The sequence below is a fragment of the Oncorhynchus keta genome, chromosome 7, assembly GCF_023373465.1.
Source record: "Oncorhynchus keta strain PuntledgeMale-10-30-2019 chromosome 7, Oket_V2, whole genome shotgun sequence".
NCBI classification, from domain to species: domain Eukaryota; kingdom Metazoa; phylum Chordata; class Actinopteri; order Salmoniformes; family Salmonidae; genus Oncorhynchus; species Oncorhynchus keta.
Genome location: NC_068427.1, coordinates 28523502 through 28538501, shown reverse-complemented (window position 1 = coordinate 28538501; position 15000 = coordinate 28523502). Strand labels below are relative to the sequence as shown.

The following is a 15000-nucleotide window of genomic DNA, read 5'->3' as shown; positions in this document are numbered from 1 at the left end:
ACCCAGTCATCACCCAGTCAGCACCCAGTCATCACCCAGTCATCACCCAGTCAGCACCCAGTCATCACCCAGTCAGCACCCAGTCATCACCCAGTCATCACCCAGTCAGCACCCAGTCATCACCCAGTCATCACCCAGTCAGCACCCAGTCATCACCCAGTCAGCACCCAGTCATCAACCAGTCATCACCCAGTCATCACCCAGTCAGCACCCAGTCAGCACCCAGTCATCACCCAGTCATCACCCAGTCAGCACCCAGTCATCACCCAGTCATCACTCAGTCAACTCCCAGTCAGCACCCAGTACATTCCCAGTCATCACTCTGCCTTTGCTGTCTGCTCTGCTTTGGAAGACCACAGATACTGTACAGCCGGGCTAGTCAACCATGCTCATAACAATTAACACAATGCTACTTGAGATCCTTCAGTTCTCTTGTTCTGACTGTATCATGACCTTGACTGGGAGACCGATGCTGACTGGGAGACCGATCTTGACTGGGAGACCGATGCTGACTGGGAGACCGATCTTGACTGGGAGACCGATGCTGACTGGGAGACCGATGCTGACTGGGAGACCGATCTTGACTGGGAGACCGATGATGTACACACAAGCAGCCAATAAACTGAATGTTGTATAACCTCAATGGTATATTTAATAGATAGTAAGCTGATATAATCAAAAACAACTGGAGTATTGTCTTATGATGTCATGCATATTTATTAGACAATTTTGCCCGGGATCTGACAGAAAATCAAACTGTATGCCAGCTATTCTGATTTAATAATTTAACATGTTTTGATGAACAACTTGAATCAATATAAATTAATTAGGCTACAGAGAGAGAGAGAGAGAGAGAGAGAGAGAGAGAGAGAGAGAGAGAGAGAGAGAGAGAGAGAGAGAGAGAGAGAGAGAGAGAGAGAGAGAGAGAGAGAGAGAGAGAGAGAGAGAGAGAGACAGAGAGAGAGAGAGAGAGAGAGAGAGAGAGAGAGAGAGAGAGAGAGAGAGAGAGAGAGAGAGAGAGAGAGAGAGAGAGAGATGCCTCCAGGCCCTAGTGTTAAACCAAGAATCAATGTTACTCCACTTAGAAGTAAATTGAAACACTTTTTCTTTGGAGTCCCGCCATGTTAATTTTATCCGCAGGGTTGTGGAGAGGACACTTTAGTGATGATGAAAGACAGTTTCCCATTTTCTGAGTTTGGTCACACTGACACGCCATTATCCCGTTGGAGTTAATACCGCTGCTCCCCCAGTCTCACTCCTTCGCTTCCTTTATCTCCCCTTCGTTTTATACCCACCTTCCTCCTCCCTCCTCAACCATCCTCCCCCTTTCTCTCCCCAACAAACAGACAAGGGGACATTAAGAAACATAACCTGGGTTTCAGCTTCTTTATTTTAATCTTAATTTGATCACTCTTTTGTTGTCTGAGTTTTCCTGCATTGCAGGAAATGCAACCTTGTTTTGTATTTGAGTTTTAAAAGGCTTCTAAAGTTTGTCTTTGCCATTTTGAAATGTCTGACTTGGTTTGCCCTAATGAAAAATGTATCAGCCTTTGCAAAAATGTCCATTAATCCACATAAACTGGCTTAAATGAAGATCCCACGTCTGTATCTCATGCATTCTTATCTACCAGACTAAGGTCTCTTTAATAAACACCTTTGAGTATCTATCATGAGAAAGGGCTTTGAGTCTCTATCATGAGAAAGGGCTTTGAGTCTCTATCATGAGAAAGGGCTTTGAGTCTCTATCATGAGAACGGGCTTTGAGTCTCTATCATGAGAAAGGGCTTTGAGTCTCTATCATGAGAAAGGGCTTTGAGTCTCTATCATGAGAAAGGGCTTTGAGTCTCTATCATGAGAACGGGCTTTGAGTCTCTATCATGAGAAAGGGCTTTGAGTCTCTATCATGAGAAAGGGCTTTGAGTCTCTATCATGAGAAAGGGCTTTGAGTCTCTATCATGAGAAAGGGCTTTGAGTCTCTATCATGAGAAAGGGCTTTGAGTCTCTATCATGAGAAAGGGCTTTGAGTCTCTATCATGAGAAAGGGCTTTGAGTCTCTATCATGAGAAAGGGCTTTGAGTCTCTATCATGAGAAAGGGCTTTGAGTCTCTATCATGAGAAAGGGCTTTGAGTCTCTATCACGATGCCAGTGTCAGAGTCTGTATCCTTGTGCTGTAACTCCCATTGATTGTGAATTAGTTTAAATCCAAACGCTTCAAGCTGTAAACAAATAATCCTACTCTGCATTCTTAATCTTGCTACGGGCGAGGCTGTTCCAACTGCAAATACTTTCACTGTGGACACACGCAAATGCACACACACACACACACACACACACACACACACACACACACACACACACACACACACACACACACACACACACACACACACACACACACACACACACACACACACACACACACACACACACACACACACACACACACACACACACACACACACACACACACACACACACACACACACACACACACACATAAAGAGCAGTGAAAGGGCAGAGTGTGCGACTCATCTTTGGTCTGGTGTTTCATGGCAGCATTGTCAAAATGATGTGTGACTGCGTTTGTGCGTCTTTTTTCAAGGTATATCTCTGTGTGGGAATCGTCTGCTGTAATGATCTAATATTGTCTAACCCAGCTGCTCTATTAAGTTCTGGGTCCATACGTGTTAAGGGAATGGATCCAGAAATGCTGGAACAAGGAGCGGAACCAGAACGAGGAGCTCCACACTCTCTTTTTGCAAGTTACGGGCCGATTGCCCCTTCCCCTTCAGAAATTCGAAAGATGCTAACACTTTCGAAATCGTGATTTCTTCAAATAACCAGTGATGAAAACCAAACACCAGAACTACTGCTGCTTGTTATCCCAATCAGAATCTGTCCCGGCACTAACATACCTGATTCAGCACCCATACAAGCATACCTGAACACACAACCTGTGGCTCTCTATGAGCAGGAATGAGGAACAGCAACTGACAAACAGCTGCAGAGCTCAGGTAGTGCTCAGTGATAGAGCAGCAGAGATCAGTTTCAGCACCGCAGACAGCAGTTTTTCTACCTTGTGCCAAAGATTATAGATATACTGACAAGATACAGTACATATCTCTCCGCCCTAACAATGGGAGTCGTTGTCCACAAAGCGGCACGGCGGGATGCCTATGCTTTCTTTGGATTGGTAAATACATCTCATTATTGTGATTCATTATTATAATCCTTACAAAAACTCTTTGCTTGTTAGGCGTAACAACGAAAAACGCCACCTGCTGGAAGGAGACAGATTTTCTGCCGAGTTGAGCCTCTCTTCCTTACTGTTGGTGGCCATTCGCTTTTTAGCTGTCTCTCTGGCGCAATCGGCTAACGCGTTAGATTATTAATCTGGTTGTCGGTTTGAACCTACCCAGGAAGAGAGTTTTTTTAGTCACGAACAATCCTCATAAGATATTCAGCGGGTTGTTATGTGCAGGGTTTTGTTCCATGGCAGCACCAACACACTTCATTCACTACACACGCCTGCATACATATACAATAGCGTTCTAGGACTAGGAGTGGACCCACTAAAAAAAGCTGCAGCGCTCAGGCTCTGTATAAAGTGAGAACCTTGCAGCGAATGATTTGAGCACCACGCACAGTACTTTCTTCTATCGCGTCGCGTCTCGTCTCAGTTGTCTCTGTGGCGCAATCGGCTAGCGCGTTAGACTGTTAATCTAAAGGTTGGTGGTTCGAGCCCACCCAGGGACGGAAAGTTTTTCTTGTCACACAACGATTGATTTACAGACTATTTGCGGAATGTAATGAATGGAGTCATGCTTTCAGAACCATGTGACTGCGCGTCCACTGCATGAGGTAGATACTCATAAACACTTTCACTTTAGAGGAGATGGAACCTGCCAGTGACCATTATACAGTAATGAATAAAAATAAACTATGTTAGAATATAGGAATGCAAAATTAATAACATAGCAATAACCTAATAGCAATAGCATTTTTGTTTATATGTGTTTTCTGTGCTTCCGATTCATGGTGTTGTACATCGAAAGCAGCTTCCACATGTTTAACATAAAGGCTATCAAAAAGCATCTGGAAACCAAACAACTCAACTCATTAGAATGAAGTTATTCAACCGCTTGATAAGAACATCGCCAGGAGATCTAAAGGCGGAAGACGCTATCATTGACAAATAGCGGAGAAGTAATAATATGGTGTAAGTGTAAGTGCTATTTCCCATGTGAGAATATAGTGGGACACATGTGTTACTGTCTATATGATTATATTTGCTGTAATATTTGTGTCATTGAAGCTCATCAACCTCAGCAAAACCCGCGTCCTCCACAAAAAACAACCCTACAGGCGTTAGGGCACCCAGCCCATTTCAGCACTTCTTTTTTATGGAAGAAGGGGAGCGTGGGCGGGGTATTAGAGGTTAGCGCTGTGTGCATGGAGTGTAATTAGGAGCTATATTACATCTGTATCGATGAAGCGTTACAGATTGTGCGATAGAAATGTAAGGGTAATTTCCGATTGGGCTGGGCGGGATTTACCGTGAATGCAGTTTCCGCCAACGTGGAAACATTGCCTTTAGATTTCAACCACGCTGTAATACTGAACTTCAGCACTACAGATTGAATAGTAGAACCCTAAATTAAGCTTTACTATTTTTACATATCATTAAACAATAGCCAGCACCACAAGCTTTAATGGCTGCTGCTCTGTAATTCACAGCTTTGAATCTTGGTGATGTCCTGGAGGGTTCTGTGATAACTGATAATATTGTAATCCTCTATGGTTGATGGTGAGGTGCTGTATAGTGTGGATGTGTACTAGACCAGATAAAGGAAACTGTGACGATTATATGCAGACCAGACTGCTCGCATGACTACGTCAGCGTGCACATATTGATTTTGTCCACCCACACCAGATGCGATCAGCACATGCAGGTTGAAATATCAAAACAAATTCTGAACCAACTATATTAATTTGGGGACAGGTTGAAAAGCATTGAACATTTATGGCAATTTGGCTAGCTTGCTGTTGCTAACTAATTTGTATTGGGATATGAACATTGGGTTGTTATTTTAGCTGAAATGCACAACGTCCTTTTCACCGACAATTAATCCACAGATAAAAGGGTAAACCGAGTTTGTTTTTAATAATTTCTCCTCCTTCATCTTCTTCTTCTTTGGACTTTATATGGAGGTTGGCAACCAACTTTAAGGTACATTACCACTACCAGCTGGACTGGAGTGTGGACCTCAGTTCATCTTTCAATCACCCACGTGGGTCTATGTTCCTATACCAATGAGGAGACGGGAGAGGCGGGACTTGCAGCACGTCAAGCATCAGAAATAGAACCAAGTCCTATTTTAGTGCCTGGCTACATAGATGCGTGTAATGATTGAATAACATGTATGTTTACATTTATTTTGCAACGATCGCGCACATGACACGAGTGGTGTGGCATGTTAGGGTTGAGCCCTGGTGTGGACATGAAGCTAGGGTTAGAGTTAGGGTTGTGGTTGGCATTACAGCTGTAGGGATCAGTGGAGGATCCTCAGGGGAGGAAGGGGAGGACCATTGTACTCAGTGAAATTCATAAACAATGTAAATAGGGAAACATTAAAAAAGTTGTCATTTCTTGGGATAAAACTATACAAAATAGGGGGGCAGGACTGAATTAGGGAAACCCTGCCCTAGATCTGCTAGATTCAGGAGTGTGCAAGGCAGTATTGAATGTGTCACTGTCTGTCACCACTCCAATTTGTCTCTCGACCTGTGTCTCTCGACTGTTATACATTTTAGATTGTAGGCTAGGTTGTAGCAACCTCATGTTGGTTATAGGGAAAATTTGAGTATCATGTAGTAGCTGTTGTGTGGTTTGTTACTAACGTGTCTTTTCTACCTGCCAACTTTATGGTATTTACTTTTTAATTACTGTTCTATATTTACATTTTTCCCTTGCTCAACTTTTTCATTAAACTTTTTCACCCCGGATGCTTTATCTGCACTGGTTCTACACGACCTCCACCAGACGAAGCTAAGTAGCAACATTAACATTATGCCTTTTAATTGCAGTCGCTGTACTCATAATATACAGGATAACCGTGAGGATAACCGTGCCGCAAGCCCAGCTTCAGATACAATCGTTAGGCAAGGGTAATTTATGTGTAGGAAAGGATGAAACAGCGTCTGTGCCACCAATAGTACAGATAGTAGTATAAATCCCCTGGCACAGTCCACGCAGCTGGACAATTTTCTCATGGCTTCTGGAAGGAAATGCTGTAGGAATACTCAACTGGTGGCGCTCATTCAGCCGACAGAAATTTTCAACCGGTTCTCCCCATTAAGCAATGAGTCAGCGGCCAAGTCTTCTCTGGTCTCTCCTTCACCTGTTACGGGGTCTGAGACACCGAAGCCTCCCACCATTAGCTCTGACAAATTGAACACCTAACCATTGGCGACTCCATTACCCGTAATTACCCATTTTGTTTCATTTTGTTTCATTCTGTCAGCCCCAGCCTCGAACTCAGGTCCTGTGTGTAGCTAACTGACCCTCTGACCATTCATTGCCATTTACCCGTTGTTGTTGTCTTAGCTATTTAGCTGTTGTTGTCTTAGCTCTCCCAATCAACACCTGTGGTTGCTTTATGCCTCTCTCTAATGTCAATATGCCTTGTATACTGTTGTTTAGGGTAGCTCTCGTTGTTTTATTTTACTGTGGAGCCCCTAGTCCTGCACAGCATTCCTGAGATAGCTCTTTTGCCGCACTCCCCACACATGCGGAGACCGCACCTAGCTTAACTGGCACCTCCAGAGATGCAACCTCTCTCATCATCACTCAATGCCTAGGTTTACCTCCACTGTACTCGCACCCTACCATACCCGTGTTTTCACATTATACCCTGAATCTATTCTACCACGCCCAGAAATCTGCTCCTTTTATTCTCTGTTCCCAAAGCACTAGACGACCAGTTCTTATAGCCTTTAGCCGTACCCTCATCCTACTCCTCCTCTGTTCCTCTGGTGATGTAGAGGTTAACCCTGGCCCTGTGTGTCCCCAGGCACTCTCATTTGTTGACTTCTGTAACTGTAAAAGCCTTGGGTTCATGCCTGTTAACATCAGAAACCTCCTCCCTAAGTTTGCTTTATTCACTGCTTTAGCACACTCCGCCAACCCTGATGTTCTAGCCGTGTCTGAATCCTGGCTTAGGAATCTCTCAGAAATAAGTACCTCTCTGTTGCCGCTTGTTATAGACCCCCTCAGCTCCCAGCTGTACCCTGGACACTGTAAGTGAATTGATTGCCCCCATCTATCGTCAGAGTTCATACTGTTAGGTGACCTAAACTGGGATATGCTTAACACCCCGTCCGTTCTACAATCTAAGCTAGATGCCCTCAATCTCACACAAATTATCAAGGAACCCACCAGGTACAACCCCAAATCCGTTAACATGGGCCCCTCATAGATATCATCCTGACCAACTAGCCCTCTAAATACACCTCTGCTGTTTTCAACCAGGATTTCAGCGATCACTGCCTCATTGCCTGCGTCCATAATGGGTCTGCGGTCAAACGACCAACCCTCATCACTGTCAAACACTCCCTAAAACACTTCTGCGAGCAGGCCTTTCTAATCGACTTGGCCCGGGTATCCTGGAAGGATATTTACATCATCCCGTCAGTAGAGGATGCCTGGTTGTTTTTAAAAAGTGCTTTCCTCACCATTTTAAATAAGCATGTCCCGTTCAAAAAAATGTAGAACTAAGACCAGATATAGCCCTTGGTTCACCGCAGACTTGACTGCTCTTGACCAACACAAAAACATCCTATGGCGTACTGCACTAGCTTTGAATAGTCCCCACGATATGCAATTCTTCAGAAAGTCAGGAACCAATATACACAGTCAGTTAGGAAAGCAAAGGCCAGCTTTTTCAAACAGAAATTTGCATCCTGCAGCACAAATTCAAAAGGTTTTGGACACTGTAAAGTCTATGGAGAATAAGAGCACCTCCTCCCAGCTGCCCACTGCACTGAGGCTGGGAAACACTGTCACCACCGAAAAATCCACAATAATCGAGAATTTCAATAGGCATTCCTCGGCCAACAGCTCTGCACCTCCCGCAGCAACTGGCCCAAGCCCCCCCCCTCAGCCTCGCTCAAGGTCTGGGCGATAATTCAATATCAATAATTATCAGGGTAATTTCTTCCCTCAATAATGATATAAAAACATTTAGATACATTTCCGAAAAAATGTAGCTGTCGATATAGAATAATTAGGTACAGCAGTCCATTTCACCTCTGTGACCCAGCAGGAACGTGGTAGTGATGGAATTCAACAGTGGAGAAGTGACAATATGCACGTGAAGAGGTATACCCCACGAAAACCACTTAGCACCTGAGTGATGGAGTCGCCACTATTAACCATGACAAATTAGTGATGTAGCTGAAAACAGTGGTAGTGATGTAGGTGAAAACAGTGGTAGTGATGTAGGTGAAAACAGTGGTGGTAGTGATGTAGGTGAAAAACAGTGGTAGTGATGTAGGTGAAAACAGTGGTAGTGATGTAGGTGAAAACAGTGGCAGTGATGTAGGTGAAAACAGTGGTAGTGATGTAGGTGAAAACAGTGGCAGAAAACAGTGGCAGTGATGGTAGTGATGAAAACAGTGGTAGTGATGTCGGTGAAAAAACAGTGGGCAGTGATGTAGGTGAAAACAGTGGTAGTGATGTAGGTGAAAACAGTGGTAGTGATGTAGGTGAAAACAGTGGTAGTGATGTAGGTGAAAACAGTGGCAGTGATGTGGTGATGTAGTGATGTAGGTGAAAACAGTGGCAGTGATGTAGGTGAAAACAGTGATGTGTAGGTGAAAACAGTGGCAGTGATGTAGGTGAAAACAGTGGCAGTGATGTAGGTGAGTGAGTGATGTAGGTGAAAACAGTGGCAGTGATGTAGGTGAAAACAGTGGTAGTGATGTAGGTGAAAACAGTGGCAGTGATGTAGGTGAAAACAGTGGTAGTGATGTAGGTGAAAACAGTGGCAGTGATGTAGGTGAAAACAGTGGTGAGTGAAAACAGTGGTAGTGATGTAGGTGAAAACAGTGGTAGTGATGTAGGTGAAAACAGTGGTAGTGATGTAGGTGAAAACAGTGGTAGTGATGTAGTGAGGTGAAAACAGTGGTGATGTGAAAACAGTGTGATGTAGGTGAAAACAGTGGTGATGTGAAAAAGTGGCAGTGATGTAGGTGAAAACAGTGGTAGTGATGTAGGTGGAAGTAGTGATGTAGGTGAAAACAGTGGCAGTGATGTGATGGTAGTGATGTAAAACAGTGGTAGTGATGTAGGGTGGTGAAAACAGTGGTAGTGATGTAGGTGAAAACAGTGGCAGTGATGTAGGTGAAAACAGTGGCAGTGATGTAGGTGAAAACAGTAGCAGTGATGTAGGTGAAAACAGTGGTAGCAGTGATGATGTAGGTGAAAACAGTGGTAGTGATGTAGGTGAAAACAGTGGTAGTGATGTAGGTGAAAACAGTGGCAGTGATGTGGTGAAAACAGTGGCAGTGATGTAGGTGAAAACAGTGGTAGTGATGTAGGTGAAAACAGTGGTAGTGATGTAGATGAAAACAGTGTGATGTAGGTGAAAACAGTGGTAGTGATGTAGGTGAAAACAGTGCAGTGATGTAGGTGAAACAGTGGCAGTGATGTAGGTGAAAACAGTGGCAGTGATGTAGGTGAAAACAGTGTAGTAGTGATGTAGGATGAAAACAGTGGTAGTGATGTAGGTGAAAACAGTGGTAGTGATGTAGGTGAAAACAGTGCAGTGATGTAGGTGAAAACAGTGGTAGTGATGTAGGTGAAAACAGTGGTAGTGATGTAGGTGAAAACAGTGGTAGTGATGTAGGTGAAAACAGTGGTAGTGATGTAGGTGAAAACAGTAGCAGTAGTGGTAGTGATGTAGGTGAAAACAGTGGCAGTGATGTAGGTGAAAACAGTGGTAGTGATGTAGGTGAAAACAGTGGTAGTGATGTAGGTGAAAACAGTGAAAACAGTGGTAGTGATGTAGGTGAAAACAGTGGTAGTGATGTAGGTGAAAACAGTGTAGTGATGTAGGTGAAAACAGTGGTAGTGATGTAGGTGAAAACAGTGGTAGTGATGGTAGGTGAAAACAGTGGTAGTGATGTAGGAAAACAGTGGTAAAACAGTAGTAGTGATGTAGGTGAAAACAGTGGCAGTGATGTGAAAACAGTAGTAGTGATGGTGAAAACAGTGGTAGTGATGTAGGTGAAAACAGTGGTAGTGATGTAGGTGAAAACAGTGGTAGTGATGTAGGTGAAAACAGTGGTAGTGATGTAGGTGAAAACAGTGGTAGTGATGTAGGTGAAAACAGTGGTAGTGATGTAGATGAAAACAGTAGTAGTGATGTAGGTGAAAACAGTGGTAGTGATGTAGGTGAAAACAGTGGTAGTGATGTAGGTGAAAACAGTGGTAGTGATGTAGGTGAAAACAGTGGTAGTGATGTAGATGAAAACAGTAGTGAAAACAGTGTGATAGTGATGTAGGTGAAAACAGTGGTAGTGATGTAGGTGAAAACAGTGGTAGTGATGTAGATGAAAACAGTGGTAGTGATGTAGGTGAAAACAGTGGTAGTGATGTAGGTGAAAACAGTAGTGATGTGAAAACAGTGTAGTGATGTAGGTGAAAACAGTGGTAGTGATGTAGGTGAAAACAGTGGTAGTGATGTAGGTGAAAACAGTGGTAGTGATGTAGGTGAAAACAGTGGTAGTGATGTAGGTGAAAACAGTGGTAGTGATGTAGGTGAAAACAGTGGTAGTGATGTAGGTGAAAACAGTGGTAGTGATGTAGGTGAAAACAGTGGTAGTGATGTAGGTGAAAACAGTGGTAGTGATGTAGTGAAAACAGTGGCAGTGATGTAGGTGAAAACAGTGGTAGTGATGTAGGTGAAAACAGTGGTAGTGATGTATAGGTGAAAACAGTGGTAGTGATGTAGGTGAAAACAGTGGTAGTGATGTAGGTGAAAACAGTGGCAGTGATGTAGGTGAAAACAGTGGTAGTGATGTAGGTGAAAACAGTAGTAGGTGAAAACAGTGGCAGTGATGTAGGTGAAAACAGTGGTAATGTAGGTGAAAACAGTGGTAGTGATGTAGGTGAAAACAGTGGTAGTGATGTAGGTGAAAACAGTGGTAGTGATGTAGGTGAAAACAGTGGTATGTATGTGAAAACAGTGTGATGGTGAAAACAGTGGTAGTGATGTGGAGGTGAAAACAGTGGTAGTGATGTAGGTAAAAACAGTATGATAGTGGCAGTGATGTGGTGAAAACAGTGGTAGTGATGTAGGTGAAAACAGTGGTAGTGATGTGATGGTGAAAACAGTGGCAGTGATGTAGATGTAGGATGAAAACAGTGGTAGTGATGTAGGTGAAAACAGTGGTAGTGATGTAGGTGAAAACAGTGGTAGTGATGTAGGTGAAAACAGTGGTAGTGATGTAGGTGAAAACAGTGGTAGTGATGTAGGTGAAACAGTGGTAGTGATGTGATGTAGGTGAAAACAGTGGGTAGTGATGAAGAAAACAGTGGTAGTGATGTAGGTGAAAACAGTGGCATGTGATGCAGTGATGTGGTGAAAACAGTGGTAGTGATGTAGGTGAAAACAGTGGCAGTGATGTAGGTGAAAACAGGTAGTGATGTAGGTGAAACAGTGGCAGTGATGAGTGAAAAACAGTGTAGTGAGTGATGGATGTCAGAAAACAGCGCAGGATGTAGGTGAAAACAGTGTAGTGATGTAGGTGAAAACAGTGGTAGTGATGTAGGTGAAAACAGTGGTAGTGATGTAGATGAAAACAGTAGTAGTGATGTAGGTGAAAACAGTAGTAGTGATGTAGGTGAAAACAGTGGTAGTGATGTAGGTGAAAACAGTGGTAGTGATGTAGGTGAAAACAGTGGTAGTGATGTAGGTGAAAACAGTGGTAGTGATGTAGAGTGAAAACAGTGGTAGTGATGTAGGTGAAAACAGTGGTAGTGATGTAGGTGAAAACAGTGGTAGTGATGTAGGTGAAAACAGTGGTAGTGATGTAGGTGAAAACAGTGGTAGTGATGTAGGTGAAAACAGTGGTAGTGATGTAGGTGAAAACAGTGGTAGTGATGTAGGTGAAAACAGTGGTAGTGATGTAGGTGAAAACAGTGGTAGTGATGTAGGTGAAAACAGTGGTAGTGATGTAGGTGAAAACAGTGGTAGTGATGTAGGTGAAAACAGTGGTAGTGATGTAGGTGAAAACAGTAGTAGTGATGTAGGTGAAAACAGTGGTAGTGATGTAGGTGAAAACAGTGGTAGTGATGTAGGTGAAAACAGTAGTAGTGATGTAGGTGAAAACAGTAGTAGTGATGTAGGTGAAAACAGTGGTAGTGATGTAGGTGAAAACAGTGGTAGTGATGTAGGTGAAAACAGTGGTAGTGATGTAGGTGAAAACAGTGGTAGTGATGTAGGTGAAAACAGTGGTAGTGATGTAGGTGAAAACAGTAGTAGTGATGTAGGTGAAAACAGTAGTAGTGATGTAGGTGAAAACAGTGGTAGTGATGTAGAGTGAAAACAGTGGTAGTGATGTAGAGTTGAAAACAGTGGTAGTGATGTAGGTGAAAACAGTAGTAGTGATGTAGGTGAAAACAGTAGTAGTGATGTAGGTGAAAACAGTGGTAGTGATGTAGGTGAAAACAGTGGTAGTGATGTAGGTGAAAACAGTGGTAGTGATGTAGGTGAAAACAGTGGTAGTGATGTAGGTGAAAACAGTGGTAGTGATGTAGGTGAAAACAGTAGTAGTGATGTAGGTGAAAACAGTGGTAGTGATGTAGGTGAAAACAGTGGTAGTGATGTAGGTGAAAACAGTAGTAGTGATGTAGGTGAAAACAGTAGTAGTGATGTAGGTGAAAACAGTGGTAGTGATGTAGGTGAAAACAGTGGTAGTGATGTAGGTGAAAACAGTGGTAGTGATGTAGGTGAAAACAGTAGTAGTGATGTAGGTGAAAACAGTAGTAGTGATGTAGGTGAAAACAGTAGTAGTGATGTAGGTGAAAACAGTAGTAGTGATGTAGGTGAAAACAGTGGTAGTGATGTAGGTGAAAACAGTGGTAGTGATGTAGGTGAAAACAGTGGTAGTGATGTAGGTGAAAACAGTGGTAGTGATGTAGGTGAAAACAGTGGTAGTGATGTAGGTGAAAACAGTGGTAGTGATGTAGGTGAAAACAGTGGTAGTGATGTAGGTGAAAACAGTGGTAGTGATGTAGGTGAAAACAGTGGTAGTGATGTAGGTGAAAACAGTGGTAGTGATGTAGGTGAAAACAGTAGTAGTGATGTAGGTGAAAACAGTGGTAGTGATGTAGGTGAAAACAGTGGTAGTGATGTAGGTGAAAACAGTGGTAGTGATGTAGGTGAAAACAGTGGTAGTGATGTAGGTGAAAACAGTGGTAGTGATGTAGGTGAAAACAGTGGTAGTGATGTAGGTGAAAACAGTGGTAGTGATGTAGGTGAAAACAGTGGTAGTGATGTAGGTGAAAACAGTGGTAGTGATGTAGGTGAAAACAGTGGTAGTGATGTAGGTGAAAACAGTGGTAGTGATGTAGGTGAAAACAGTGGTAGTGATGTAGGTGAAAACAGTGGTAGTGATGTAGGTGAAAACAGTGGTAGTGATGTAGGTGAAAACAGTGGTAGTGATGTAGGTGAAAACAGTGGTAGTGATGTAGGTGAAAACAGTGGTAGTGATGTAGGTGAAAACAGTAGTAGTGATGTAGGTGAAAACAGTGGTAGTGATGTAGAGTGAAAACAGTGGTAGTGATGTAGGTGAAAACAGTGGTAGTGATGTAGGTGAAAACAGTGGTAGTGATGTAGGTGAAAACAGTGGTAGTGATGTAGGTGAAAACAGTGGTAGTGATGTAGGTGAAAACAGTGGTAGTGATGTAGGTGAAAACAGTAGTAGTGATGTAGGTGAAAACAGTGGTAGTGATGTAGGTGAAAACAGTGGTAGTGATGTAGGTGAAAACAGTGGTAGTGATGTAGGTGAAAACAGTGGTAGTGATGTAGGTGAAAACAGTGGTAGTGATGTAGGTGAAAACAGTGGTAGTGATGTAGATGAAAACAGTAGTAGTGATGTAGGTGAAAACAGTGGTAGTGATGTAGGTGAAAACAGTGGTAGTGATGTAGGTGAAAACAGTGGTAGTGATGTAGGTGAAAACAGTGGTAGTGATGTAGGTGAAAACAGTAGTAGTGATGTAGGTGAAAACAGTGGTAGTGATGTAGGTGAAAACAGTGGTAGTGATGTAGGTGAAAACAGTGGTAGTGATGTAGGTGAAAACAGTGGTAGTGATGTAGGTGAAAACAGTAGTAGTGATGTAGGTGAAAACAGTAGTAGTGATGTAGGTGAAAACAGTAGTAGTGATGTAGGTGAAAACAGTGGTAGTGATGTAGGTGAAAACAGTGGTAGTGATGTAGGTGAAAACAGTGGTAGTGATGTAGGTGAAAACAGTGGTAGTGATGTAAGGTGAAAACAGTAGTAGTGATGTAAGGTGAAAACAGTGAGTAGTGATGTAGGTGAAAACAGTAGTAGTGATGTAGGTGAAAACAGTAGTAGTGATGTAGGTGAAAACAGTGGTAGTGATGTAGGTGAAAACAGTGGTAGTGATGTAGAGTGAAAACAGTGGTAGTGATGTAGATGAAAACAGTAGTAGTGATGTAGGTGAAAACAGTAGTAGTGATGTAGGTGAAAACAGTGGTAGTGATGTAGGTGAAAACAGTAGTAGTGATGTAGGTGAAAACAGTAGTAGTGATGTAGGTGAAAACAGTGGTAGTGATGTAGGTGAAAACAGTAGTAGTGATGGTAGAGTGGTGAACAGTAGTGGATGTAGGTGAAAACAGTGGTAGTGATGTAGGTGAAAACAGTAGTAGTGATGTAGGTGAAAACAGTGGTAGTGATGTAGGTGAAAACAG

At 42.9% G+C, this 15000-nt stretch overlaps 1 protein-coding gene and 1 non-coding gene across 3 annotated transcripts in view; one reads left to right on the top strand and one right to left on the bottom strand.

Annotated features, from left to right (window-relative positions):
• Window positions 1-15000, bottom strand: part of LOC118375979 (ephrin type-A receptor 3-like) — an 822287-nt gene that overhangs the window by 297844 nt on the left and 509443 nt on the right. The window lies entirely within an intron of this gene.
• Window positions 3684-3757, top strand: trnan-guu (transfer RNA asparagine (anticodon GUU)). The gene has a single exon. It is a non-coding gene; the product is annotated as a tRNA-Asn (tRNA).